Source organism: Parasteatoda tepidariorum, chromosome 11, assembly GCF_982258835.1.
Source record: "Parasteatoda tepidariorum strain Cologne lab strain chromosome 11, Ptep-v5.0, whole genome shotgun sequence".
Taxonomy (NCBI): Eukaryota; Metazoa; Arthropoda; class Arachnida; order Araneae; family Theridiidae; genus Parasteatoda; species Parasteatoda tepidariorum.
In genome coordinates, this window is record NC_141765.1 from 87,641,039 (window position 1) to 87,664,367 (window position 23,329).

The following is a 23,329-nucleotide window of genomic DNA, read 5'->3' on the forward strand; positions in this document are numbered from 1 at the left end:
TTACTATGTATTACTTTTAATAGAAAATTATTTTATCCTTCTAACATATTTAAACATTGTAACACAAAATATGAAGTAAGAAAATATTTACAGAAGACAGTTTTTGTGTGACTGAGTTAGTATATAAGTAGAGTCGGCAGAGAGTTCATTTATCTGAGAAAGGGCAGATTTCAGCATAGGGTTGCTAAAAGTCACTAATGCCTATTTCACTGGATGTGAAGAAGACTGGAAGGAATGGTACGTACTGAACACACCCCTGCCATGTTTTACTTATATTTCTTTGTTGAAAAGTTGCTTTGAAAAGAAAAGAATGTGCTCAAACGAAACTTTCAAATATTTTGAATAAACTGTGTTTTTAATTCTCTTTCTTTTGCTCCGTAAATATTTTTGCAATAATTATATAATTTTTCAATTAAAATTTTTTTCACTTATGAAAATTAAAATTTTAAGTCCATTACTTAAATATTACTTTTTATGCCTCTCCAAGTCTTTAATTTATGTGGATCCGCTTTTGTCCTTTTCCCCTAACTATTGTTTGTAATGGATGGTCCCATGAAAAATGATCGATCAAGGCTCTACTACAGGGCTGCTAACTTTTTACGCCTTTGGAAAAATGTCTTCTAGTGCTAAGTTTATGTTTTAGTGTAAGATTCTGTGCTTTGTTAAGTTATTTTCCACACTACTACAAGTAAATGATTGAAAAGTTCATGTGAAACGCCACTCTGTTCCAGAAATCTCCTGGTAAGGCTTTTAAAATGTTGGCAAAATTACAAAAAATTCAGAAAGCTTCTTTTTTTAGTTAGCTATCACTCTAAAAAATATTTTGAAAAAAGTGTAGTTCAGTGATATTCAAAATTAAGAGGATATTTTGTTGAGTTTTCTACAAACAACTGAGCACAATGTAAAACAAATGTTTGAAACATAAACTAATTATATAAGTAGACTGTTCGTGATGCATTACATTCGGAAACCAGCAATCCTTCATGTGATTCATTCTCCAATCGAAGCTGTTCAAGACCAGCTGTCCTGTTTAGTAATTTATTCTAGAGCAGGCGTGATTCTTGACTTCATTCTTGTATGAAAGAGTAAAAGGGAGAGGTTCTTTCTTTTTAGAAGAGAAACATTGAACTTCGTCTTTCTCTTCAATAAAATGATTTTTTTAGTCGTATGTTATTTTGTAAGCCGGTATTTTTTCACCCTTCCAATTATTATTATTATATTTTTATCTTTCGTATTCGACGGCACTGTAACAATATCTAGGTTTTATGTATCACTGTATAAAACTTAGTATTTTTTGATTCACAACAATGAAGATTCAGGGTTTTGAAAGATATATAACGTAACTGATTCATAAATTATGAAAATTAAAAAGTTCTTAAACAATAACTTACTAATTAATGAAGCATAATCGATGTAAAAATTTTTTTACTTCAATTAAAAAGCTAAGCTCTTAATCCAAAAATATTTTAAGCTTGACTCAGTTTTGTTACTGACAGTCAAGTATTCAATACATGTTTAAGATTGAAAAAAGAAAACTCATTAATTATTTTAAAAAAAGTTATACAAGAAAAATAAGTTCGTTCTTACATTTGTACCATAAACTCTATGAGAAGATATATTAAAAAAATTTTAACCGTTAGATTTTTTTTTATTGTAGAATATTCTTTTGAAAATGTGATCGGTGTACATAAATATGCTAAGATAACTTAATGATTTTTGTTAATATCATAATAACGGAAATGGACCATTTGTTTTTAAAACAATTTAACACATATTTTGAAAGGAATAACAGAGCAAATTTATAAGAATAATTCTTATTTAATTATAAAATAGAAATGGAACATTCAATAAGGAGAAAAGAATTATTTGAATGAACTTTTACCAATACAATATAAATATGATGAACTCCTCTTAATAAAATTGTAGATCAAATTGATCTTTAAATAACTTAATTCAAATTTGCGTTTGCTCCCAATAATACACTGCATAGTCAATTATATATTTTTGATTTTCCTAGTAGAAAATAGAGAGATAGGGAGTTCCGTAAGGAGATTCTTTGATTTTGACATGAAAAATCTAATTTTATTTATTTAAAAAAGGTGATTTTTTTTGGTTAATGGCGAATACTTGGGTCTATTTCCCATTGGCCTCAGAACTGCTACTCACTTCTGGTTACTCAGTGAGCAATTATGGCCTATCCACGGCGGTGGAGCAGCGTCACCCACGTCACACAAACCCGTTTATAGAGCTGGTCGCAATCACACAGAACGACATAGAGAGAGAAAGAAACATCCCTGAGTGAGATTCGAACCAGCAACCATCGGCTCCGCAGTCAGGCATGCTAACCACTCGGCCACCTGGTGGGCATAAAAGGTAAATTTTGGTAATATGTTATTACAGCATTAATTTTCCCTGTGATTTATGTGATGTGACTGCCAAAAAAGCTAGCGTTGTCTAAATCTACCACCCACGTCACCTTTTTTAACAATACATCTATAAATTACTAAAACAAATTTTCACTTGAAACTCACCAGAATTACTTAATATTAATGTCTTAATAAAATAAAGCAGATTTGAGCTCAGAAATAAACTTATTTCTTTATTAAAAAACAAAATTATCTATTGACAAGGTAATTAGAGTTTCATAACGATTCTTATGTCTTGAAATGACAGGTCTTGACATGAAGATACTTATAACGATTCTTTTTTTATACACAAATAATAAATCGGGTAACAAGAAATATATCAGGTAATACACGTATACAAGAAATACTACTCAAGTTAGGTTCAAAGCACAATGATCACGTTGTAAGCCAAATGGCTTCGAAATACGCCAGAAATAGTAACTTAGAAGTATAAGCAGTAAAGAGCTTTCAGTGCGCCCCAGTAATGTAGAAAACACCATCTATACGGAATCTGCAATTTTAAAGGCCGTTCTCACGCATGCCATTCACTCACTTCCAATCGCCACCGAGAAAATTAAAGAACCTGATTGGTGAGTTTTTCGTTGGAAATTTTTTTTTCACAGATGAGGTTCTCGTTTTCCACAACGAAGATCGGAAGTGTGTGAAGCGCATTCAGTAAAAATGGGCCTGGAATATGAGTTTGTAGGTTTGATGACCGATCACTTACAGGGTCTGTGTTGGTCCTCGATAAACTGTTCTATCTTAAAGTGCTCGACTTCGCGTGCAGGTCGTCGGGCTACTGAAGCGGGGGTGCCATCCCCTCTGCAGAGGATCAAAATTGTGATGGCATGTCTTCGGATCATCCTCAGGGATGTTTCCCAGACCATCGCCAATAGCCCATTGTGCAGCTCTAGTGTGACGTAAACGAATTACAACAACAACTACAGGGTTTGTAGATTCGTTCAAATTGTACAGCTGCAGACTTACGAAATATCCTTACTGTAAGCGATCGTACGTCAATGTGATTTGTGCATGCAGGAGTAGTTCTTCCTGCCTGAGTAACTTTAGTTAGACCTGACAAACGTGTCAAACTGTCAGATTAGGCTAATCTATGCCTTAGAGTAAATTACCCCGCCATATTGAGCCCAAAAATATGTTACATAACCGAGTTCTTAGTAGTACCGCAACGGTAGTCAAAACCATACGTTAGGCTCAGCCAGGCTTTAATTATGCATTACACCTCCACGTTAGTATGAGCTATACCTTAGTGGTATGTTACACCTCCAGTTCAGGTATAGTTTTACATTAGAGGAATGTTAGGCTTAGCTGGACCTAAATTATCTATTACGCAACCATGTTAGGCTTAGCTAGGTTTAAATTATCTGTTAAGCATAACCAAGCCTAAATTATATGTTCGTTAAGACACGGTTCCCAGCAGCAGATCACCGAAGTCAAGCAACACTGGCTACGGTCAGTGTGCGGGTGGGTGACCACTTGGATCAGTCTGCGCAGGGACCGAGGGTGTGCGGTATTGGTCCTCGTTAAACTGTTCTATCGTAAAGTGCTCGACTTCGAATGCAGGTCGTTGGTCTACCGAAGCGGGGGTTCCATCCCCTCTGCAAAGGATCAAAATTGTGATGGCAGATCTTCGGATCATTCTCAGGGATGTCTCCCAGACCGTCGCCAATAGCTCAATGAGCAGCTCTAGTGCGACGTAAATGAACTACAACAACAACATTCATAACACTATGAATAAAGGGTAGAAATTTTAAATTACTTTATTGTTAAGCAGATTTTAACCCTATCAATTTATGTTATAGAATTGCAAGCATCCGATTTGTATTAAGAGCGCTACTAAAATTATCGATTCACTTCTGCTAGTTTGAATTCTCCACAGAATTATAAAAATGAATCACGAAGTACCTAAAACTAAAACCATCCATTCGAATATGGTTGAAACTATAAGGGGATATATCGATTATGGTTCCAACCAAAGCCGGATAAACCGGTCATGGTTCAAACCAAATCCGGATATATCGAATATGGTTGAAACTATAACAGTATAAATCCATTATGATTCATACCAAAACCGGTTGTGGTTAGAACCATAACCTTATAAACTGGTCCCGGGTCGAACCGAAACTGGATAAACCGGCTATGGTTCAAGCCAAATCCGGATATATCGAAAATGGTTGAAACTATAACGGGATATATCGATTATGGATTAAACCAAAATCGGATAAACGGGTTATAGTTCAAACCAAATCCGGATAAACCGGTTATGGTTCGAACCTTGTTTACACCAAACGTTCCACTGTTCTATTTAACAATTAAGAAAATAAAACAATTATTAAGAAAATAAAACAATTTTAGAAAAGGAAAAATTAAAGCACTTTTTAAGGACTTACAATGGAAGAAGCACCTTTAAGGGCTTTTAAAAATCGAAAATAATCACCTTTAAGCACTTTCTAAAAACGCTACGTACCCTGTTATAATGCTTGGTCGTTCATTAGGACCAAAGTAAAATGCAAAACAAGAATTTGGCATCTCAACTGTATGTCTTCGATGTTCATTTAAATGTATAGTAAATCTTATTCAATGTAACAAATTTATTCAAAGTTTAAGGCTTAAATCTATAAGTGTTTTTTTATTTTATTATTATTTTATAAAGTAACATTAAATTATCACACATTAGAATATAATTATTGAACAAGGGGTGCAGGTTATTAGAGGTTAAGAATATTTTTAAACTATTTATTTTTTCCCAAGTTTACAGTTTTTTATTATTGATGATTATCTATAGTTTATAAGTTTTGATTTCGTGATTATCTTTCTATATGAAAAAAACTCTTTTTTTTTTAAATTTTAAGTGTTTAATTTATTTTAGATTCCATTTAAAAAAAGTGTGATTTCTGGATTGTAAAAATAATTATTACTCTAGCAGTTTTGTTTTCCTAATTCAACATTTGATTTAGAATTCTTTTTTCTTAAATTATTTAAAAACATTTGATTTTTGTAATTTCTATGTACAATCGAACAATTTATTTATATTTAATTACACAATTTATTTAATTATCTTATATTTTATTAAAATTATGGATTATACTAGGATAATATAACATGTTTTTTATAAATTGTGTCTTCAGTTTTTTAAGTATAATCTTAAAATTTCTTTTGAGAAATAATAAAATTGCAAAATATTATTTTATTGTTAAACAAATTTAAAAATTTTAGTTAATTTAGTTCCTTTTTAATATTTATTTGAAAACATGAAACAGTATAAATTTTACTTGATTTTTTTATATTATGCAGTTTTTATTATTATTATTTAAGACATTTAATTTCTTTACTTATCTTTTTTTACATTTAACAAAATAAAGCTTTTAAGAAAGACAAAGCATAGATTTCTTTGAAAATTAAGTGATGGTTAGTTTTGGTATCTGATTGTAATTTCGGTATCTCAAATAATTTGGTATGTATTTAAATAATAATAAACAAGGTATCATTAGTTGTATATTTTCATCCGACAAGCCAGTGTTCTATTAATAGACAAGTCAATATATCCAGATATCCAGTCGTCTACTAATTATTTTCCATAGAGTATTACGCAGATCAACAAAAATTTTAAGGATTTAGTTGAGTGAAATGTTTTAAAATAGGAAGAAACATTAATAGGTTTCGCTAACTATGTTAGGGCTTATAAAATTTATGACTAGCATGACATACTTAATACAAAATTAAGTTAATCCTAAAATAATCAAATTTCACAACTTATCCGCTGCTGAGAAACGATGACTCGGAGTTTTTGCTCCTAACGACAAAGAGGCGCGGGAAAGAACCGAAAGTTAAATTGTTTTTATCCAAGGTCGCGGTATATGAGTAAATAATAAATCGTTTGCATTCAATGCTTTGAAGTGATGTAGTTTGGTATTTACCTGTATGGAGCAATAAATACATTTTATATTTTTACCTGCAATTCTGAAATTGATTCACAATAAACTTATTTATGATTTTTTTCTTTTTAAATTCCGTCATGAAAGTAACTCTATTTTCATCGCGGCAAGTGATTCCGCTAAGCGATTGCGAGAATTATCGTTCCAGCACATTCGTCATCTGTCGGTTATTTAATTCCATAGCGATATTTTTTTCATCCAATCTGAAGATGCTCATCAAATAAAATTTTATTTTAATAGCTAAACTAATTTCAAAAAATTTTGTTTTTGATATTTCAGTTTTTGCTTAAGAAGTTTAATTCCTTGTATAAGACCGTAAAAAAGCTTACGTATGCAGTGGCATTACGTTAAAGTGACCACACGTCCCGATTTTGGCGGGACAGTCCCGCTTTTTGGTGGACTGTCCCGCGTCCCGCCGATTTTTAAAAATGTCCCGCATTTTAGAAAATATCTGCATTTCTTATTTTAAATGTACTGTAAAAATATATTCCTATTATATATTAAGTATTATGGAGAATATAAAGAAATAAAAAATACATAAAAAACACATAAAATACGTGCAGAGTAAACTAAATTAGGCAATGTACCAAGTTAGATTTACTCGGTGGTGTGAGATCATTGTCTTTACGTCTCGGCTTAATTCAGATAAGTGCGGACTGCCGTTAGACAGAGCGGTTTGTTGTTTTCAATTTGACGTTAGGTTTGACCTCATTATTTGATTGACAAAGGTTGAGCAATAGTCGCCACAAAGTAACGGTCAATAAGGTAAAATTTAATACTCTTTTTTAGCTTTTGTAGTAAATTTTTTTATTTATTTCTAGTATTTACCCACAAAATAAAAGATGAGTAAAAAAAGAGGATGCAAATTTAATGAAGAGCTAAGCAGAGAATTTCCATTTATTTAAAGTACCAAAATAGACTATATGGTACGGTGTGATAAACTTAATGCTGAATTTTCGGTCTCACATGGTGGAAAAAACGATATTATTATACATTTGGCGACAAAGAGGCACAAAAGATTTTTTAAAAATGCCGCTTCCTCATCTAAAATGGAACAGTTTTTTCGCAGTGCTAGCTTTAGCAACACAGAAAAACAGCTAGCATTAGCGGAAGGGCTATTTGCTTTCCGCACCATAAACCACAATCAAAGTTTCAGATCAATGGATTGTACGTCGCAAGTGATCAAAACATTAAACCACAAAAATTTGCATGTTCAAGGACAAAAACCGAACTAATTATTAGTAATGTTTGTTCACCATATTCGTTTTCACAATTGCAGAAAGAATTAGAAAAATGCGCATTTATATCCATATATGCGCATTTATATTCATTCCAACCACAAAGATTTAAAATTATTTCCCACAGGTGTTAGAGTTTTTGATCCAGAAACAGGAATTAAAATTAGAATATTAGATTTTGTTTCATTGCCTGATGAAACTTCACAAATAATTTTCGATTGAATAAGTACTATTTTATAAAAGAATAACTTAAGCAATAAAATTATTGCCCATTGTGCGGATAACACTAACGTAAATTTTGGTGGAAAAGCTAGAAGAGGCATCAATAACGTTTTTACGAAACTTGACGAACATTTGAAGCAAAAAAATATTGGAGTAGGTTGTGCAGCGCACATTCTATACCTATACTATTCAAACAGCATCTGACTTACTTCCAGTTGATGTTGAAAATATTATTACAAACATTTATTCGTATTTTTATGTATATATTGTGCGTGTTGAAAGTTTGACTAAATTGTAATTCTCATTTCCTCCCATTTGTCCCGCTTTGTCTCAATAAAAATGTGGTCACTTTACATTACGTGCATCACAACAACCTTAAGAGCCATTTTAAAAAAAAAGAAATTCTGGCAAATCAGGCAACGTTAGATCTTTGACATTTTTGATTTTGTTAAAATTTTCAGGATATGTTCTTTATGTAAAACAATAAGACAAGCGTTTTTTCTTTTTCTTTATTTATTTTTTTGCGAAATTTCTTTTACCTAAAAGTTGTTTTATAACATCAACTCTCGTGAGTTTTCAGCATTACAGACATAAATGTGTTTATTTTATTATTTTGGATTAAATTCTTTTATCAAAATCTCCACAAAAAAAAATCTGATCTAATTTGATCTTCACGTTCTAGGACTCGATCTTAATATCTGGAAGGGGTGATTTCTAATATGATAATTAATATTACGAAATCAGACACAAAAACGTATTTTCTCTGAATAAACATACTTTTTTTTCGATGGTTTCTACGGACATGTTATCAAACAAATTGATTTCTAATGTGCTAATTAATATTACGAAATCAGACACAAAAACGTATTTTCTCTGATTAAACATACTTTTTTTTCGATGGTTTCTACGGACATGTTATCAAACAAACTGACTTATCAATGTTTAACGAGTTGATTTCGAAACATTACAAAAAATTTAAAAAAACTTTTAATTTTTTTTATACATGATCTAAATTTTTGATAAACAAGTTTTTTTTTAAAAAAATATGTGTACTTATTAACATACATGGGTATTTTATTAATAAAAATTATGCTCTTTTTTTAATGTGAAAGAAGCTTTAATGTATTCCGCTATTTATATAATTCTAAAAAAAATCGCGAATCGTCTACCCGTATGTTAGCGATTCTCATGCTATAAAATTAACGTGCTTTTCATTCGACAAGTTTTATTCAAAATTTTCTAAAACTATTTCTTGACATAAATGAACTTTTTCAAACAAATTAACACATGCCGTGTAATAATGAAACAAGTTTTAAATTAATACCACAGTTTAAGCAATTATAAAAAATTTGCAAATTACTCACCCTTATGATATACATACTCCGAACTGCGTATCTTTCGTACTAGACAAGTTTTTATTTTCTTTTGTAATTTTCTACAAACATTTCCTTACACATACAAGTATTTTCAAGTAAACTGACGCACACTTTTTAATGTGAAATGTTTCGGATGAGATCAGGATAACAAAAAAATATGGCAAGATAATTTCTCAAATTATCCATCCTTACATTAGCAATTTAAATAATCTTACTATTAAATTTACATATTTTGAAAGATGAGTGTTTTTAACAAAAGAAAAAAAAAACTAATTTGTGAAACAAAATATTAAAAGAAAAAAAAAGCACCCAGAAAAACTTTTAATCTAATTATCGTATTATCATGAACTCGGACTCAATCTTTCTGGTTTGAGAGCCTAAACTTAAGTATGCAAATTAATTTGTTTAGACGATTTTTTAAAATTCGAAATCAGTCACAAAAACGTATTTTTATTGAATAATCATACCTTTTTTGAGATGAATTTGGATTCTTGACACTTAAAACATAGGGGGGGGGGAGAGAAGCCGCGATTTGGAGAATATGTACAAATACTTTAGACAAGAGATCAGCCAAAAACTTGGACCCCTTAATATTAATTTCCCTTTTTGTATGTTTCGCCATCACAAAGAAGTTACACATTTTAAGTTTTGCTACTCATGAACTAATCAACCGATTTCCTTCAAATTTCTAGTTTTGTCATTTAAAACTACAAATATTTCAATCGGATAAATTTGCCTATACCCCATATTTTGAAAGTCAAAAATCTAAATACTTTAACGTATTAAAACGAAAAGTTGTGTTTATTCGGAGAAAGTGCGTTTATGAGTCTGATTTCGTAAATAAAGCATCATTTGCACAAATAAGTTAGAACATTTATGGTTTGGATCAAAAATCATTAAGATTGAGTCTCGCACGTAAAAATCTGAGCATTATATTATAAATTAATCGGAACGTTCTTTTTTTTTTCTTCTGTTTTTTACGCATTATACTCTTCTTTATTATAAATTTTCTTGCATTTTTTAAGACTAATTAGATGCACGGACTGTTGAATCTTTTAGAAAAAAGTTGTTTGGGAAATTTTATTAAAATAGATATAAGAAAAGAAGTACCGATTCTGAGCCAAATGTGGCGACATGCGGAGAAGTGTGACTACTGTTACTATGACAACAGATCACATGATCAACTGCACTAGAGCGTGTGGAGTGAAAAGGTTGTCTACCCAAATTTCGTAAAGCTCAATAAGCCAAACTACACTTATTATTTTTAAATTGTTTGGAAGGATTTTTTGTTTAAATTTACTTTCGATAATAAACATCTCAGTTAGTTCGTTGACAAAACCTTAAACAATCGTAAAGGTGCGCTACAGTTAAATTAGTTAAGTATAAAGGTACGAATCATTTAACATATTCATTTATTTACTAGAAAATAAATCTTTTTTGATGTTCAAATTCGAAATAACATTAGAATAATTAATGTGACATTTGTAAGAAAATATTTTAAGTTCTGTTTGCAAATGCTATTATGTTTCTTTGAAATACTTAGCCGACAATCCCAAATAATTGCATTAACAACAAATTGAAAACAATTTGAGTATGACAGTAAAATAATACAATTGAGTATGAGAGCAATATATCATATTTTTCTTCGATTATCTATGAATTTTATTTATGATGATTTTTTAACTTAAACTTTAAATAAATATCAATAAAATTCCCTGTCATTTATCAATTCCTACTTCAAAATGAACATTTATTTTTAGTGAATATATTTTATCTATCCCAAAAGTGTCCACTCTTCCAAGGTTTCCTTAAACTAAAATTCTACTAAAGAGTAAAATATGCCGTACCAATTATTTCAACTTGATTATTAGAAAACTAATGGAATACATGAATTTTCAAAATTGCAATTATTATTATGAATAGTTTTAAGGCTGAAATATGGTTTCAAATTCTAAATAGGGTTGAGTGGAACATAAATGTTATCCGTCACTGGATAACAGATAAAATTGGCCGGGTACGCGATATCGGGTAATACATTTCTACTGATGGATCCTGGGCAGGGCACCGGATAATTGCCGGGTACAGGGTCGTCTTAATAGCATGCACTCCCCCCCCCCCCAGCAACGAAATGTTTTGGGCCCTTATAACATGTCATACTGCTTAAAATCGAACTAAAAAATTTCACATACATAAAATAAAGCATTTTTAACATATGCAATATTTTGAACAAATTTAAATACATTTTGATTTAAATGTATTTAAATTTGTTTTTAGTATATCCCAAAAAACTGAATTCACATAAAAATTTCATTGGAACGTAGAAAAATAAACTTCGGTTACCTTTTTTAGTTTCCCTGGTGATAAATTATTCAAATCACTGTTGTTTGCAAGATAATCAATCACTATTAGTAGAAAGAACAACATGATACACACTTTATTCAAAATAATATACTTATTTAAAAAAATATATAAGGTAACTTTGATTGGTCTTAGTTTTTTTAATACAATTTATAAAAAGTAAGATTCTCAAGGCCCCCTGAGTACCTGGGGCCCTCGGGCACTCAGGGGGAAATCAATACCTCCTAGAATGTTGGGGAAATACCCGGGTGTGGCCATGCGCAAAGACGGTACTGACCGGGTACCCAGTACATCTCTAACTGAAAAACACACTTTTCAATTGGAAGTACTTTGCTTTCTGAAAGCCATGCTGCTTTAATGCCTTCTTTTGGTTTCAGTACTGCTTAATACCGCCTTCCCTTTCTACATAAAGCTTGTAAAACAATATCTATAAGCATTTTCTATGGGTATATGAGCAATTCTACAAATAAACGCCAGTTAGGCGGCCAAAAAAAAAATAAAAAAATTTTTGGGAGGCACACTATTTCTACATGAATTTTCTTCTTCTTTACACCCTAAAAAGGCGAGAAAAAATCATGAACATGAAATTTTTTCTTTGTGACATACTTTAAATGTGACATACTCTTTCTGACATACTCAGATAAATCTGAGCCGTTTATTCAGATAAAACGATTTTTACATAAATATAATATTATTATAATGTCTCTCTAATATGTATTTATAGAGATTTCATACTATAAGATTATATTTTAATATAAAAAACAAAAATAAAAAAATTTAATCTAAGTTCGTAAATTGAAAAAATCGAGAAAAATTCAAAATTGGTATTTTGTCATTTAAAGTATGTCACAAAGAAAAAATTTCATGTTTAATATTTTTTCTTGCTTTTTTAGGGTATAAAAAAGAAGAAAATTCATGTAGAAATAGCGTGCCCCCCCCCAAAAAAAAAATTATTTTTGTTTGGCCGCCCAATTCACGTTGATTTGTAGAATTGCTCATATCGTCGCTTTGAAACAAAACCGTAAAACTGAAAAAAATCGAAAAATGAGATATTTGGGTCACTTTGTGTAAAAAAAATCACCCTTTTAGAGAAACAAAGTATTATCTTCATAGTTCAATAAAATTAATTTAGAGAGCAGATAAATCGTTATAGCATTGGCGCGATCAGCATTAACGCAGAAAGTTAGAAATTGTTCTCCTGAAAAATTTGCTTTTTTGAGTTACCACGGTTTAGTTTCAAGGCGACGATATGAGCAATTCTACAAATAAACGCCAATTTTTATACTAAAATATAATCTTATACTATGAAATCTCTATAAATACATTTTAGAAAAACATTATAATAATATTATATTTATGTAAAAATCGTTTTATCTGAATAAATGGCTCAGATTTATCTGAGTATGTCAGAAAGAGTATGTCGCATTTAAAGTATGTCACAAAGAAAAAATTTCATGTTCACGATTTTTTCTTGCCTTTCTAGGGTGTAAAGAAGAAGAAAATTCATGTAGAAATAGTGTGCCCCCCAAAATTTTTTTAATTTTTTTTTGGCCGCCTAACTGGCGTTTATTTGTAGAATTGCTCATATGTCAGGACTATATGAGATGCAGTACAAAGCTGCTATATTTTTAGCTCTAAACGATTATTGTGTCAAAATAGATTTGTTGGTATTATTTTGTTGAAAAATCTATTTCGGTTCATCTAATATAACTCTAAAAGTTAGTTCTCGGTGAACATTGATAGTCCACTGAGGTTTCAGAACCACTCAAAAATTCGAAACTGGTTTATCCATAGATGGCAAAAGAACCCCACCACCATATGTTGACTTCTAAATACATCGCTTCGCATACTGATAATAACTTATGCTGTCTAGAACAACATAAATTCCCAATTTTCTTCGTAGCTGAACAACACATTAATACATTTATATTTGCCCGATTTAATCTTGCTTGTTTATTATGTAGTTTAAGACAACGGAATTCGACCCATTTAGCACGTTTTGGTGTCATGAAGCCATCTACGAAATGAGAAGGCTTGAATCAATATGACTCATTTCATTTTTAATGATTTGTTTAACAATTTTGGTGTTTTGCTGATTTTTGAATTTCTCAAAGTTGTCTTTCCGTGATTTTAGCTGCGTAATGGTGATTTGTAATTCTTACTCTTCAAAAATAGACTTAATTTCAAATCTTAACTTTAAAATTTCCTAAATTTCTTCAGGTATGAGCTGCTTTGACCATGATATTGTGAATGAAATTTAAAAGTAAAAGTTCAAAAGTATTTATAATGACGGTTGAAAATGTAACATACCCTAATTGGCCTAATTTGTTAAAAATCTGCCATTATTATCGAAAATTTTGTCTGCTGTCGACAATTTTGTGGCAAGTAAAATTCAAATTCTATTTTTTCCTATTTCGAGTGTTTAGTTATGGCTTTTCAACCGCCTCGAAAATTCTCCTTTGTTCTACACTTACTGTAAAATAACTGAGAAATAATTAGTATAATTTTGTAATCTATAGAAAAATACAATGCAGAATGTGAAGATCCGATCATTAGATCAAAAGTTATTCAAGGTGGTCTGTTTGCGCATTGTACTTATAAAGTTACTACTATATAGTTTAGACATATTTTAATAACGTTTTAAACGCAATTTTATTTATAAAATTTGACTATTTTTAAAGGAAGAATCTTAAATATCCTTAAATTTTTTTAAAAAAAAAGTTATATCTAAAATGAAAAGATATGTCTTAAATAAAACAAATGGAAAGTAAAATCTTGCTTACAACCAAGTATTAACACAATAGAATTTCAGGGGATTGACCAGGGTGTTTAGCAGAATTTTTTTTAACCATTCAAAAATGTATAAAAATGGTAATTTGAGCTCTAAAACACGTCAAAAAGTCGTATGTGTATGTGTTTTTAAAATCTTTGTCGAAAATAAAACTAAAAATGTATCCCATTAGATGTCGCAATAATGCGATTAGTTAATTAAATCTGTTAATAGTGTAGAAAAAAAATCTCACGTATTTTGTTATTTTAGCTTAACAATGAACACGTCGCAACATTTTACATCCAACAATAATTCGTTTTGTACAATTTCTGTTCTAACATATCTATGACAAAGCAGCCAAATTAAAGCTTTGATATCTGATTGCAAACACAAGAGTAATATTTTGACCTATGCTCTTGATACTAAATAAATGGGTGATTTTTTTTAAACATGACAATTCGGACCAAAAAATTTCTTCAAATTTAAAGTCTTTAAAATAATCTAAAATTTTTTTTGTATACTTCTTTAGTTACACTTATCTTACAGACAGCAGTGTAGTTTATTGACACTTGCTCGAGAAAAAAATAAAGTAGAAATTCACCAAATCTTGAATGCCAGGAAAATGACATATTAGCTTAGAAGTTTAAAAAACAGTCATTTTAAGTTAATAGTAAGTAACTCAACTTAAGCCTTTATGTTAGATGGACCATAAATTGCTTAAATTGATTCTTTTTATCCGCTGTAGGAAGAATCAAAAAAATTTTTGTTGCTGATATGTACAGAATAAAATTGTGTATAATAATCAATCATTAAATAAATAAATAACTTTGATAACCTCCAAACATACTACAATCATACATAAACTTGGTATTATGTTAATATTTGCCTTCCCTCCTTACAGTATTAGCAGTTTAAAAAAATTCTGGTAACACTTCATTGTCCTGGCATTCATAAGTCAGGAAAATGACAGCCAGGATAATGACAAATTCGCCATTTTATAACATATAACTTTACTTTAATTTAATATTTTGGCCTGAGCCGTTTATATTCCGCAGAAAACATCAAGATTTCTTAAAATAACTCAGATAAATCTATGTAGTTTTTATGTTATTAATGATTTCAAGAAGCCAGGAAAGTGACAACCCAAAAACCTACTCACCTTGAAAAATTTTTTGAGATAGATTTTAAACCAGAAAATTGGTTCTTTATTCATGCAACAAGGCATGTACATGTAGGAGGGTATCTAATCAATCTATTAACATAAGATATTGATTGCTGGCTCTATCTATTTTGGTTATAAACCACTAAATAAAAGTAGCCAGGAAAATGACAGATTTTTTGGGGACAAACAAATTATTGACAGAAAAAATTAATTTAAACGAAGTTTTTGTAAATAATACCCTCTGCTTATATTCTAGAAATGATTACACCGGTTAAGATAAAAAAAAGTTAGATATTGAAAAAGTTATGAGAAGTTTTGAAGCTAGTTATTATTGGAAACATTGTTTGTGACATGTAAGAAACATGAAATTTTGAAGTTCATTTAAATTTCTTAACTATACAAAACAGTCAATGCTAGTGCAAAGTCCTTTTAAAATGCTAACAGCAATGCTATTTATTATTTATTTTTTTAAAAAGAGTTCTTTTGGTATTATAGTATTAGATCTTGGAGCAAGGGACAGTGAATTGTCATATTTCGTGAGAATCACCCAAATACTACAATTGAACTCCTTACTTGGCGAAATCGAATAATCGCCAACTTTTGGTAACCATAGTGCACCGTCACATTCTGCTGCCGACGGTATACGTTGCCGGTTTTCATCCCCAAAATGTATCGAGATTTAAAATAACACATTAATAAAAAGCACATTATATTTATGATTCCCTATTTCTGAGGTAAGATTCTTCTTTATTTCCAGTTTATCACAAAAACTGATTCTTTTTTACGCCTTTTTAATAAAAACAAAACTCAAAATATTTTAAGCTCAGCAAAATAATCATTAAAACCACAATCTCTCATAAAATTAGGCATTTTGTAAATAACAAATCGATTTCTTATTAGCTGATGGTAGTGTAAATGATATTAAAATGCCGCCCCACCCGGCAATCATTTTGTTTTATTATTTATCTAGGAGTAAATATTCTTTAGATAGGATCTAGGAGTACCATTCTCCAAAAGTAACATTATTCTTTTTTTATTTATAGTTCGAGATAATTTTTGATTCAAAGTTATGAAAAAAAAGGTATTCAACTCCCTTTTTATAAATTTTTGTCAAAAGTTGAGCTAAAAATTTGTATTAGGGGTAAAAAATACAATGCTATCAAAATACTTGTTTAATTACTTTTGATGAAAAGTGCTTCTAATTATTTTTCTGAACTAGTTTTCATATTTTCGGTCACGCTTTCCTCAAAAGTGATTTTATAGATTCATTTGGGACCTCTAAAATTAAGAGAAGAATGAGTAAATATTTCTGCCTTCAAGTGCCATTCAATATATGTTGTTGTAAGTCATTCCAAGCTTTTAGATTGGATATTATGAAAACTAAACTAATCTCATAAAAATGTCATTAACACTAATTTTTTTATATTTAATATATTTGTTGAAATATTTATTTTAAAAACAAAACACACTACAGAAAGTTACAGTGACGTATAAAATTAGAAAGAAAAAAATGACCATCATTGCAACAATACAACTTTTAAACACAACTTTTTAAAAATAGTGAAAGACATATTTAAAAAATCAAGTCTTTACCATGTTAGTTAAAAGGCTGTATAAATTAAACAATTTTATGTATTATGTTTGCAAAATGAGCTTGCAAATAATTTATAATTACGTATATATTATAAACGTGTAATTTATATTTACGAGACATTTTACAACAAAAAATTAATTATTTAAAATATTAGAGCAATCGATCATATCTTGTAGGCATTACACCTGTTACGTATGTGTGATATAACTTTTAACTTAACTGAAAATTATTTTATAATACTATCAAATATATTTTAAAAAGGCTGAAATAGTTATAGACCTTTAGTTTTCGCAATCATTTAAACTTTTTATGAACAAGGGTAATTTAGTAATTTTGCTTCCAAATGTTCAAAGAGATTTAAACAAATTTCTTGAATTTTATTGCAATGTTTCGGGCTCATAACTTTTGTTTTAACAGATTTTTAGTTTCAAGAGAATACCAAAACAGAAACTTATTTTTCGAGTTTTTGAGCAGAATATTTTCTTTGGAAATGCCAAAAAGTATATTTTAAAAATTAGCTTTATTTATATCACTGAAAATCAGAATAAAATTTCAATTGCCGTTCTTTAAAAGATACCATAGGTTTAAAAAACCATTTTTCTTTTTGTAATCATACCTAAATGTAAGCATTTCATCAGTATTTTTTCTTTTTTTTTTACTTGCAGGCTCTAAATCATGATTACCTAATAAGGTGGTGTGATGTTAATCTTTGCGACATTATTAATAAATACTAAAATCATCACATATAAAAATATCTACATCAGAAGTAAAGTTGTCGAAATAATCAAAAAATTGTACACAAGTGTCAATACATACAATAGTGGTAGACGGATCATGGGTTAGAGTCCCTTACCGTCAGGCTAACCGTGGGAGGTTTTCGTGGTTTTCCTCTCCATGCAACGCATATACGAGTTATTTCCCTCAAAAAGTCCTCCACGAAAGCAAATTTCTCCCAATAATTGAACCAGGAGTTCCCTTGTCTTCTAGATTGGGTTCAAAATTACAAGGTTGAACATTGGTTGTCGTAAACGCAAAATAGGGTCGGCTATTCAAAGATGGTTATAAAATAATATGAAGTAGTTTTGTGTGAGCCGTCATTGCTTAAGGGTTAGAGCACTCACCTCCCAATGAGGTAAACCGGGTTCGAATCCGCTGTTCGATAAGAATTCCGCCTCACAGCGACCACAAAGCTGACGTAAAATATTCTTAGTGTTAGATAGATCAGGGGTTAGAGTTCACCTGCAGTCAGGCTAACCTTGGAATGTTTTCGTGGTTTTCCTCTCCCTGTAAAGCAAATGCGGATTAGTTCTATCAAAAAGTCCACCACGATGAAAAATTTCTCCCAATATTTGATACAGGGAGTTTCCATGTCTTCTGGATTGTGTTCCAAATTACAAGGCTACAGAGTTGAACTTAGGTCGTCATAGGGGTTAGGCTAACCTTAGGAGGTTTTTCTCTCCAAATGCTGATTAGTTCCATCCAAAAGCTCTCCATGAAGGCAAATTTCTTCCAACACTTGGACCAGAAGTTCCCATGTCTTCTAGATAAGGTTCAAAACTACAAGACTATGGAGTAGAACATTAGTAGTGTTAAACTCAAAATTGACTGAGCTGCTCAAAGATGGTTATAAAATAACATAAAATAGCTATGTGTTAGCCGTTGTTGCTTAAGAAATAAAACGCTCAACTCCCAATGAGGTAAACCGAATTCGAATCTCACCGATGGCAGATCGATAAGAATTTCCCACCTGACTCGCAACGTCCACAGTGCTGACGTAAAATATCCTTAGCTGTAGACAGAATTATGGGTTAGAGTTCCCTTGTTGTCAGGCTAACGGTGGAGGTTTTCGTGGTTTTCCTTCCCATGTAACGCAAATGCGGGTTAGTTCTATCAAAAAGTCAGCCACGAAGCTAAATTTCTCCCAATACTTGATACAGGAAGTTCCCATGCCTTCTGGATTGGGTTAAAAATTACAAAGCTTCAGAGTTGAACCTAGGTTATACCCTGGTTATAAAGTAAAAAAAAGTTGAACCCTGGTTATAAAGTTGAACCCTGGTTATAAAGTTGAACCCTGGTTATAAAGTAAAAAAATAGTTCTGTGCTAGTTTCAATCGATATCTTGGTAATATTTGGCGATTGCATGAAAAGAGTTAAGACTTAAGATGGAGTTCCATCTTAGTCAGGGAATCCCCATTCAAGATCTTCGTCATGGCAGCGATAACCAAGCAGGAAACAAATGAATCGAATATACATTTTATTTCAAGATTGGCAGAGCTCAAATCGAACTCCGAAATCGGTGAGTTTGAGTTTTTATCTCAAGAAAAGGTAACATTTGTCCCTGTGATATGTTACGTCTCATGGAAAAAACGAAACCTTAACAATTACAAATGGTTCATTAAATAGGTCAAGGGAGTAATATGATTCTCACACTTAAAAAGGAAAAACTTAAAATGAGAAAAAGGGAGAAACCTAATTCTATAATACTCGAATCTAAATAGTTAAAATGAAAAGGCAGGATGTGAATAATAAAGTGTGAGAATGCATTTAATATTAAATTAGAATTCAGGAAATAGAATTTAGATATCAAAAATGTGACGCAAGATTTGTAGAAGCTTTCTATGGTATATCCCCGTCCCTAAAAACTTTAATTAGCTTGTAAAAAAAATTTTTAAATCAATATTATTTACTTGCAATACTTTCCCTATGTTAGAATCACAATTAACATGAAGAGACTATAATTTGAATTATTAACATACAAGCGATATATAAAAGTAATAAGAATTGTTAGAAGCGCACTTTCGTAAATATGATCAAAATTAAAAATAAAAATGTTACTAGTTTAGGTCATAATTAACTGTAAATAAATGTTTGTAAGCGTACTTTTCAATTAAATGAATCGATTTTTTTTTTGTTTTTTTTTTGTTTAATAGTTTTTATGACTTTCTGTCAGTTCAAAGTCATTTGATTGTATCTTTTGATGAGTGTCTTTCATCAATAAATACCATTCTTCATCCTTATGACTTTTAATATATTCAATTACAATTATAATTTCCCTTGCACTTTAAAAATACAAAGGTTCAAAAACATGATATAAGAAAATAGGAAAATAGAAGTTGACATTTTTTGTTGTAAGAAAAAAAAATTCAAGCTGAAGTTAAAGACTTCAGTATTGACTTTGTTTAAAAAAATGACCCAGTACTCGTTATTCTCAAGTTCAGGATATCAGTATTGTTTTTTTTTTGTTTTTTTTTTGTTGAAAAAATAAGACATTGGTGGTTATTCTGAATTTAGTGAAGTTTAAGAATTCAGTATTTTTAGGAACAATATTTTGCTGGATAAGGGGCTGTATTCCTCCAAAAGGGGAAAATCCTAAATCTCAGTAATATTGTACATGAAGTACCTAGTTTCAGATATAAGGAACACATTATAAAAAATTTATTTATTTGCGGTGTTGACTGAACCGTCTTTTGAGAGGTTATATTCGGTATTAATTTTAATGTTATAACATATTAAAGTTTAATTATTGCATTTATTTATTATTCATGAGATAATTTTAGTTTTGCCAGTTGGGTGGTATCTTCGCAATTTTAATCGATGAACTATTTATGTATTTAAGCAGGTTTTCTAGTATTGTGGTATTTAAAATCTTCAAACATTACAGTATCGTAAGAGGAAAATTCGATATGAGTGAATCTTGGATCATAATATTGTTCTTTTTTTTATTATTTCAACAGCAATTTTTCTAGTTTCTGTTGGTGTGTAAATTTTCTCTGTCAAGGGGTGAGTGAATGGGAGAGTGCCACACATTAAATAAACAGGTAGAAATTTAGTTACCGAGTGTGGAAACTAAAACTAAACTCAGTGGCGCGACAGCCCATAGAGAGCCAAGGCCTACTGTGTCCATCTCAGTTTTCTTGACCTTGGGCTCTGGGATGCAGGAGCATATGTTCCGGTCAGGTGGTCAGCCGAGCACGGAACACCCAGTGTTTAGTTCCCAAGCATGCTTGGTACTCATTTATCGAAAGGCTGAGTCAACCTTGCCCGGCCCGAGGATCGAACCAGGGTCCTGTGGCACGACAGCGCGAAGCGCTACCGCTCAGCCACCGGGAGTCACCGAGTGTGGAGTCAAACTATATTCTTCATTTACTTATTTTAATAATTTAGGCTAAGGATTTTTTTTTTAAGAAGAATCATTAATTTTATATTTTAAACGCGTTACTATAGTTTGTCCTAAACGTTCATCTTTTCCATTAGTCTATGGGCTGCATTTAATGATTGCTTAATTTTAAAATGTTTAAGGAATTTTTTAAAATTAGAATATGTAAATGCTGCGTTTCTATAGCTGAAAATACTTTAAAGAATTTAAATTTGAAAACTTTGGTGCAAAAAGTTTATAAAGTTTCTGTAGTTACAGATTTAGATGCAAAAGACCACATATGTGATGATCAAGCATTAAAGTTAATTATTTTAGTAGAATTATAATAATTAAAACCACCTATACTATTTATTGCAATTACTTCAAAAGGTTTGCAAACTAAGGGCATTGCCTGAAGTAAACCAAATCATTTTTGTATAGGTTTTTTATTCATTTAACAGGTATGACAATGCATATTAAAATTTGTAATTATCTAAAGTTATATTTTTCCAATAATAGACAGGAGTAAGTATATAAAAAAATTTTGAATCCCAGAATGACCGATTTTTTTATAAATAATTTCAAATTATTTATGACTTAAAGAAAATGGAACAACGATTTTAGTAAAACTCTTTTTATGTAAGCGTAAAACATTATCAATTTCAATGAAATTTCCAATTAAATTATCATTTTGTTGGGGTTTTATGAATTTTTTCTAATTGCAAAAGATGTGAAAAATGGTTTCTATTATTGATATCAATATTGTTATTATTGCTCCACCACCACTTTGACTGTCGTTATCATTAATTTAAGATTAAGCATTTTAAAAACAGTAAAAATCTAAGCATTTTTTAAAATTCCAAATGTTTCTTGACGTTTGGGAGTCCAACAACAAGTTGTATCTTTCGTCAAGAAATAATTCAAAGATGTACTAATTTTAGCATAGTTATTTATAAATTTACTACGCATATTTCGAGAACCAAAACAATTTTAAGGAAGTTTAACATTAATTGGAGGTTTTAAATTTTTAATTGCTACAATATCATTGTTATCGAGAGTCACTATACCATTATATACTTCATAACCTAAAAATTGAATTTTAGTTCGTAAAGAAAGAACGCTTAGAAGCTTACAATTTTAGGTTTTCAAATCTGCATATTTCAAAATATTTTAAGGTGATTTAAATGTTCTTCGAAACTATTAGAAATAATAATAATTTTATCAAAAAAATTCGATGTAAATGAAACTTTATATTTAGTGATTATTCAGCTTATTTTTCTTCGAAAGATACTTGAATCGTTATTCCATCCAAATGGAAATTCGTAAAACCCATTATTGGTGAAAAATGGAATTTTTTCACTGTCATCAGGGGGAATTTGAATATTCTAGAAACCACTGACCATATCCAGGCGACTTAAAAAGAAAAAAAAAGCATTGCCTTATTTTTGTCTAAAAGATTCCATGAGAGGTGATGGTTTTGCATTTGATTAGTATATACGTGATTTGGTACGCGATTACGTGACGTGATATTTGATTAGTCTATACGTGATCTACTTTTTTTATTTTAATTTTTTTAAAAGCTAAAGTTGCTGGAGCCAAACAGGGAGAAAAGCTTTCCTTAATTTTGTTATGCTTTAATAGGTCTTCAATTTTTTTTTATCTATTTCTTCTTGTTCTGGGGAAGTTTTGAATGCTCGTAAGGACATTGGTAAATCTGATGTTCATCTTACCCTTTGAGGTTCAATTTTAACTGTCCTTTCATCGTATTTATCTTGAGCAAAAACATCTGAAAACTCCTTTAAAATTTCCTCAAGTTGGGAATTACCATCACTATCTTGGATTTTCACAATTCCGTCAACATGGCTTTGACAATGCGAGCCCTCATTATCATATTTTGTTTCAAGAATATTTTAAAGATCAAGATTGTTTTCAGTCTTGCTATTTGAATCCTTATATTAAAGTCTGTTTTTTATTTTATTTTTCTTTAAGTTTGTTTATATTTTGGACATACTTATTTCTTCTTATTTTTATGTCCAAAATTTTTTAAAGATTTTTACAAATATTGTTATTGACATTTCATTATAATTCCTTCTCAGCTCTGCTCTTCATTCAACGT

General features: G+C 30.4%; 1 protein-coding gene across 4 annotated transcripts in view; it reads left to right on the forward strand.

Annotated features, from left to right (window-relative positions):
* Positions 1-10,435: 10,435 nt before the first annotated feature.
* LOC107441643 (tripartite motif-containing protein 2) overlaps positions 10,436-23,329 on the forward strand; it is a 56,123-nt gene continuing 43,229 nt past the window's right edge. For 2 of the 4 annotated variants that reach the window (XM_071187296.2, XM_071187298.2), the window contains exon 1: positions 16,068-16,218. The gene's annotated coding sequence lies outside the window, so the exon portion shown is untranslated. Of the gene's footprint in view, positions 10,583-16,067; positions 16,219-23,329 lie in introns of those variants that run through there. The other 2 variants (XM_071187299.2, XM_071187297.2) reach the window with 2 other exon arrangements.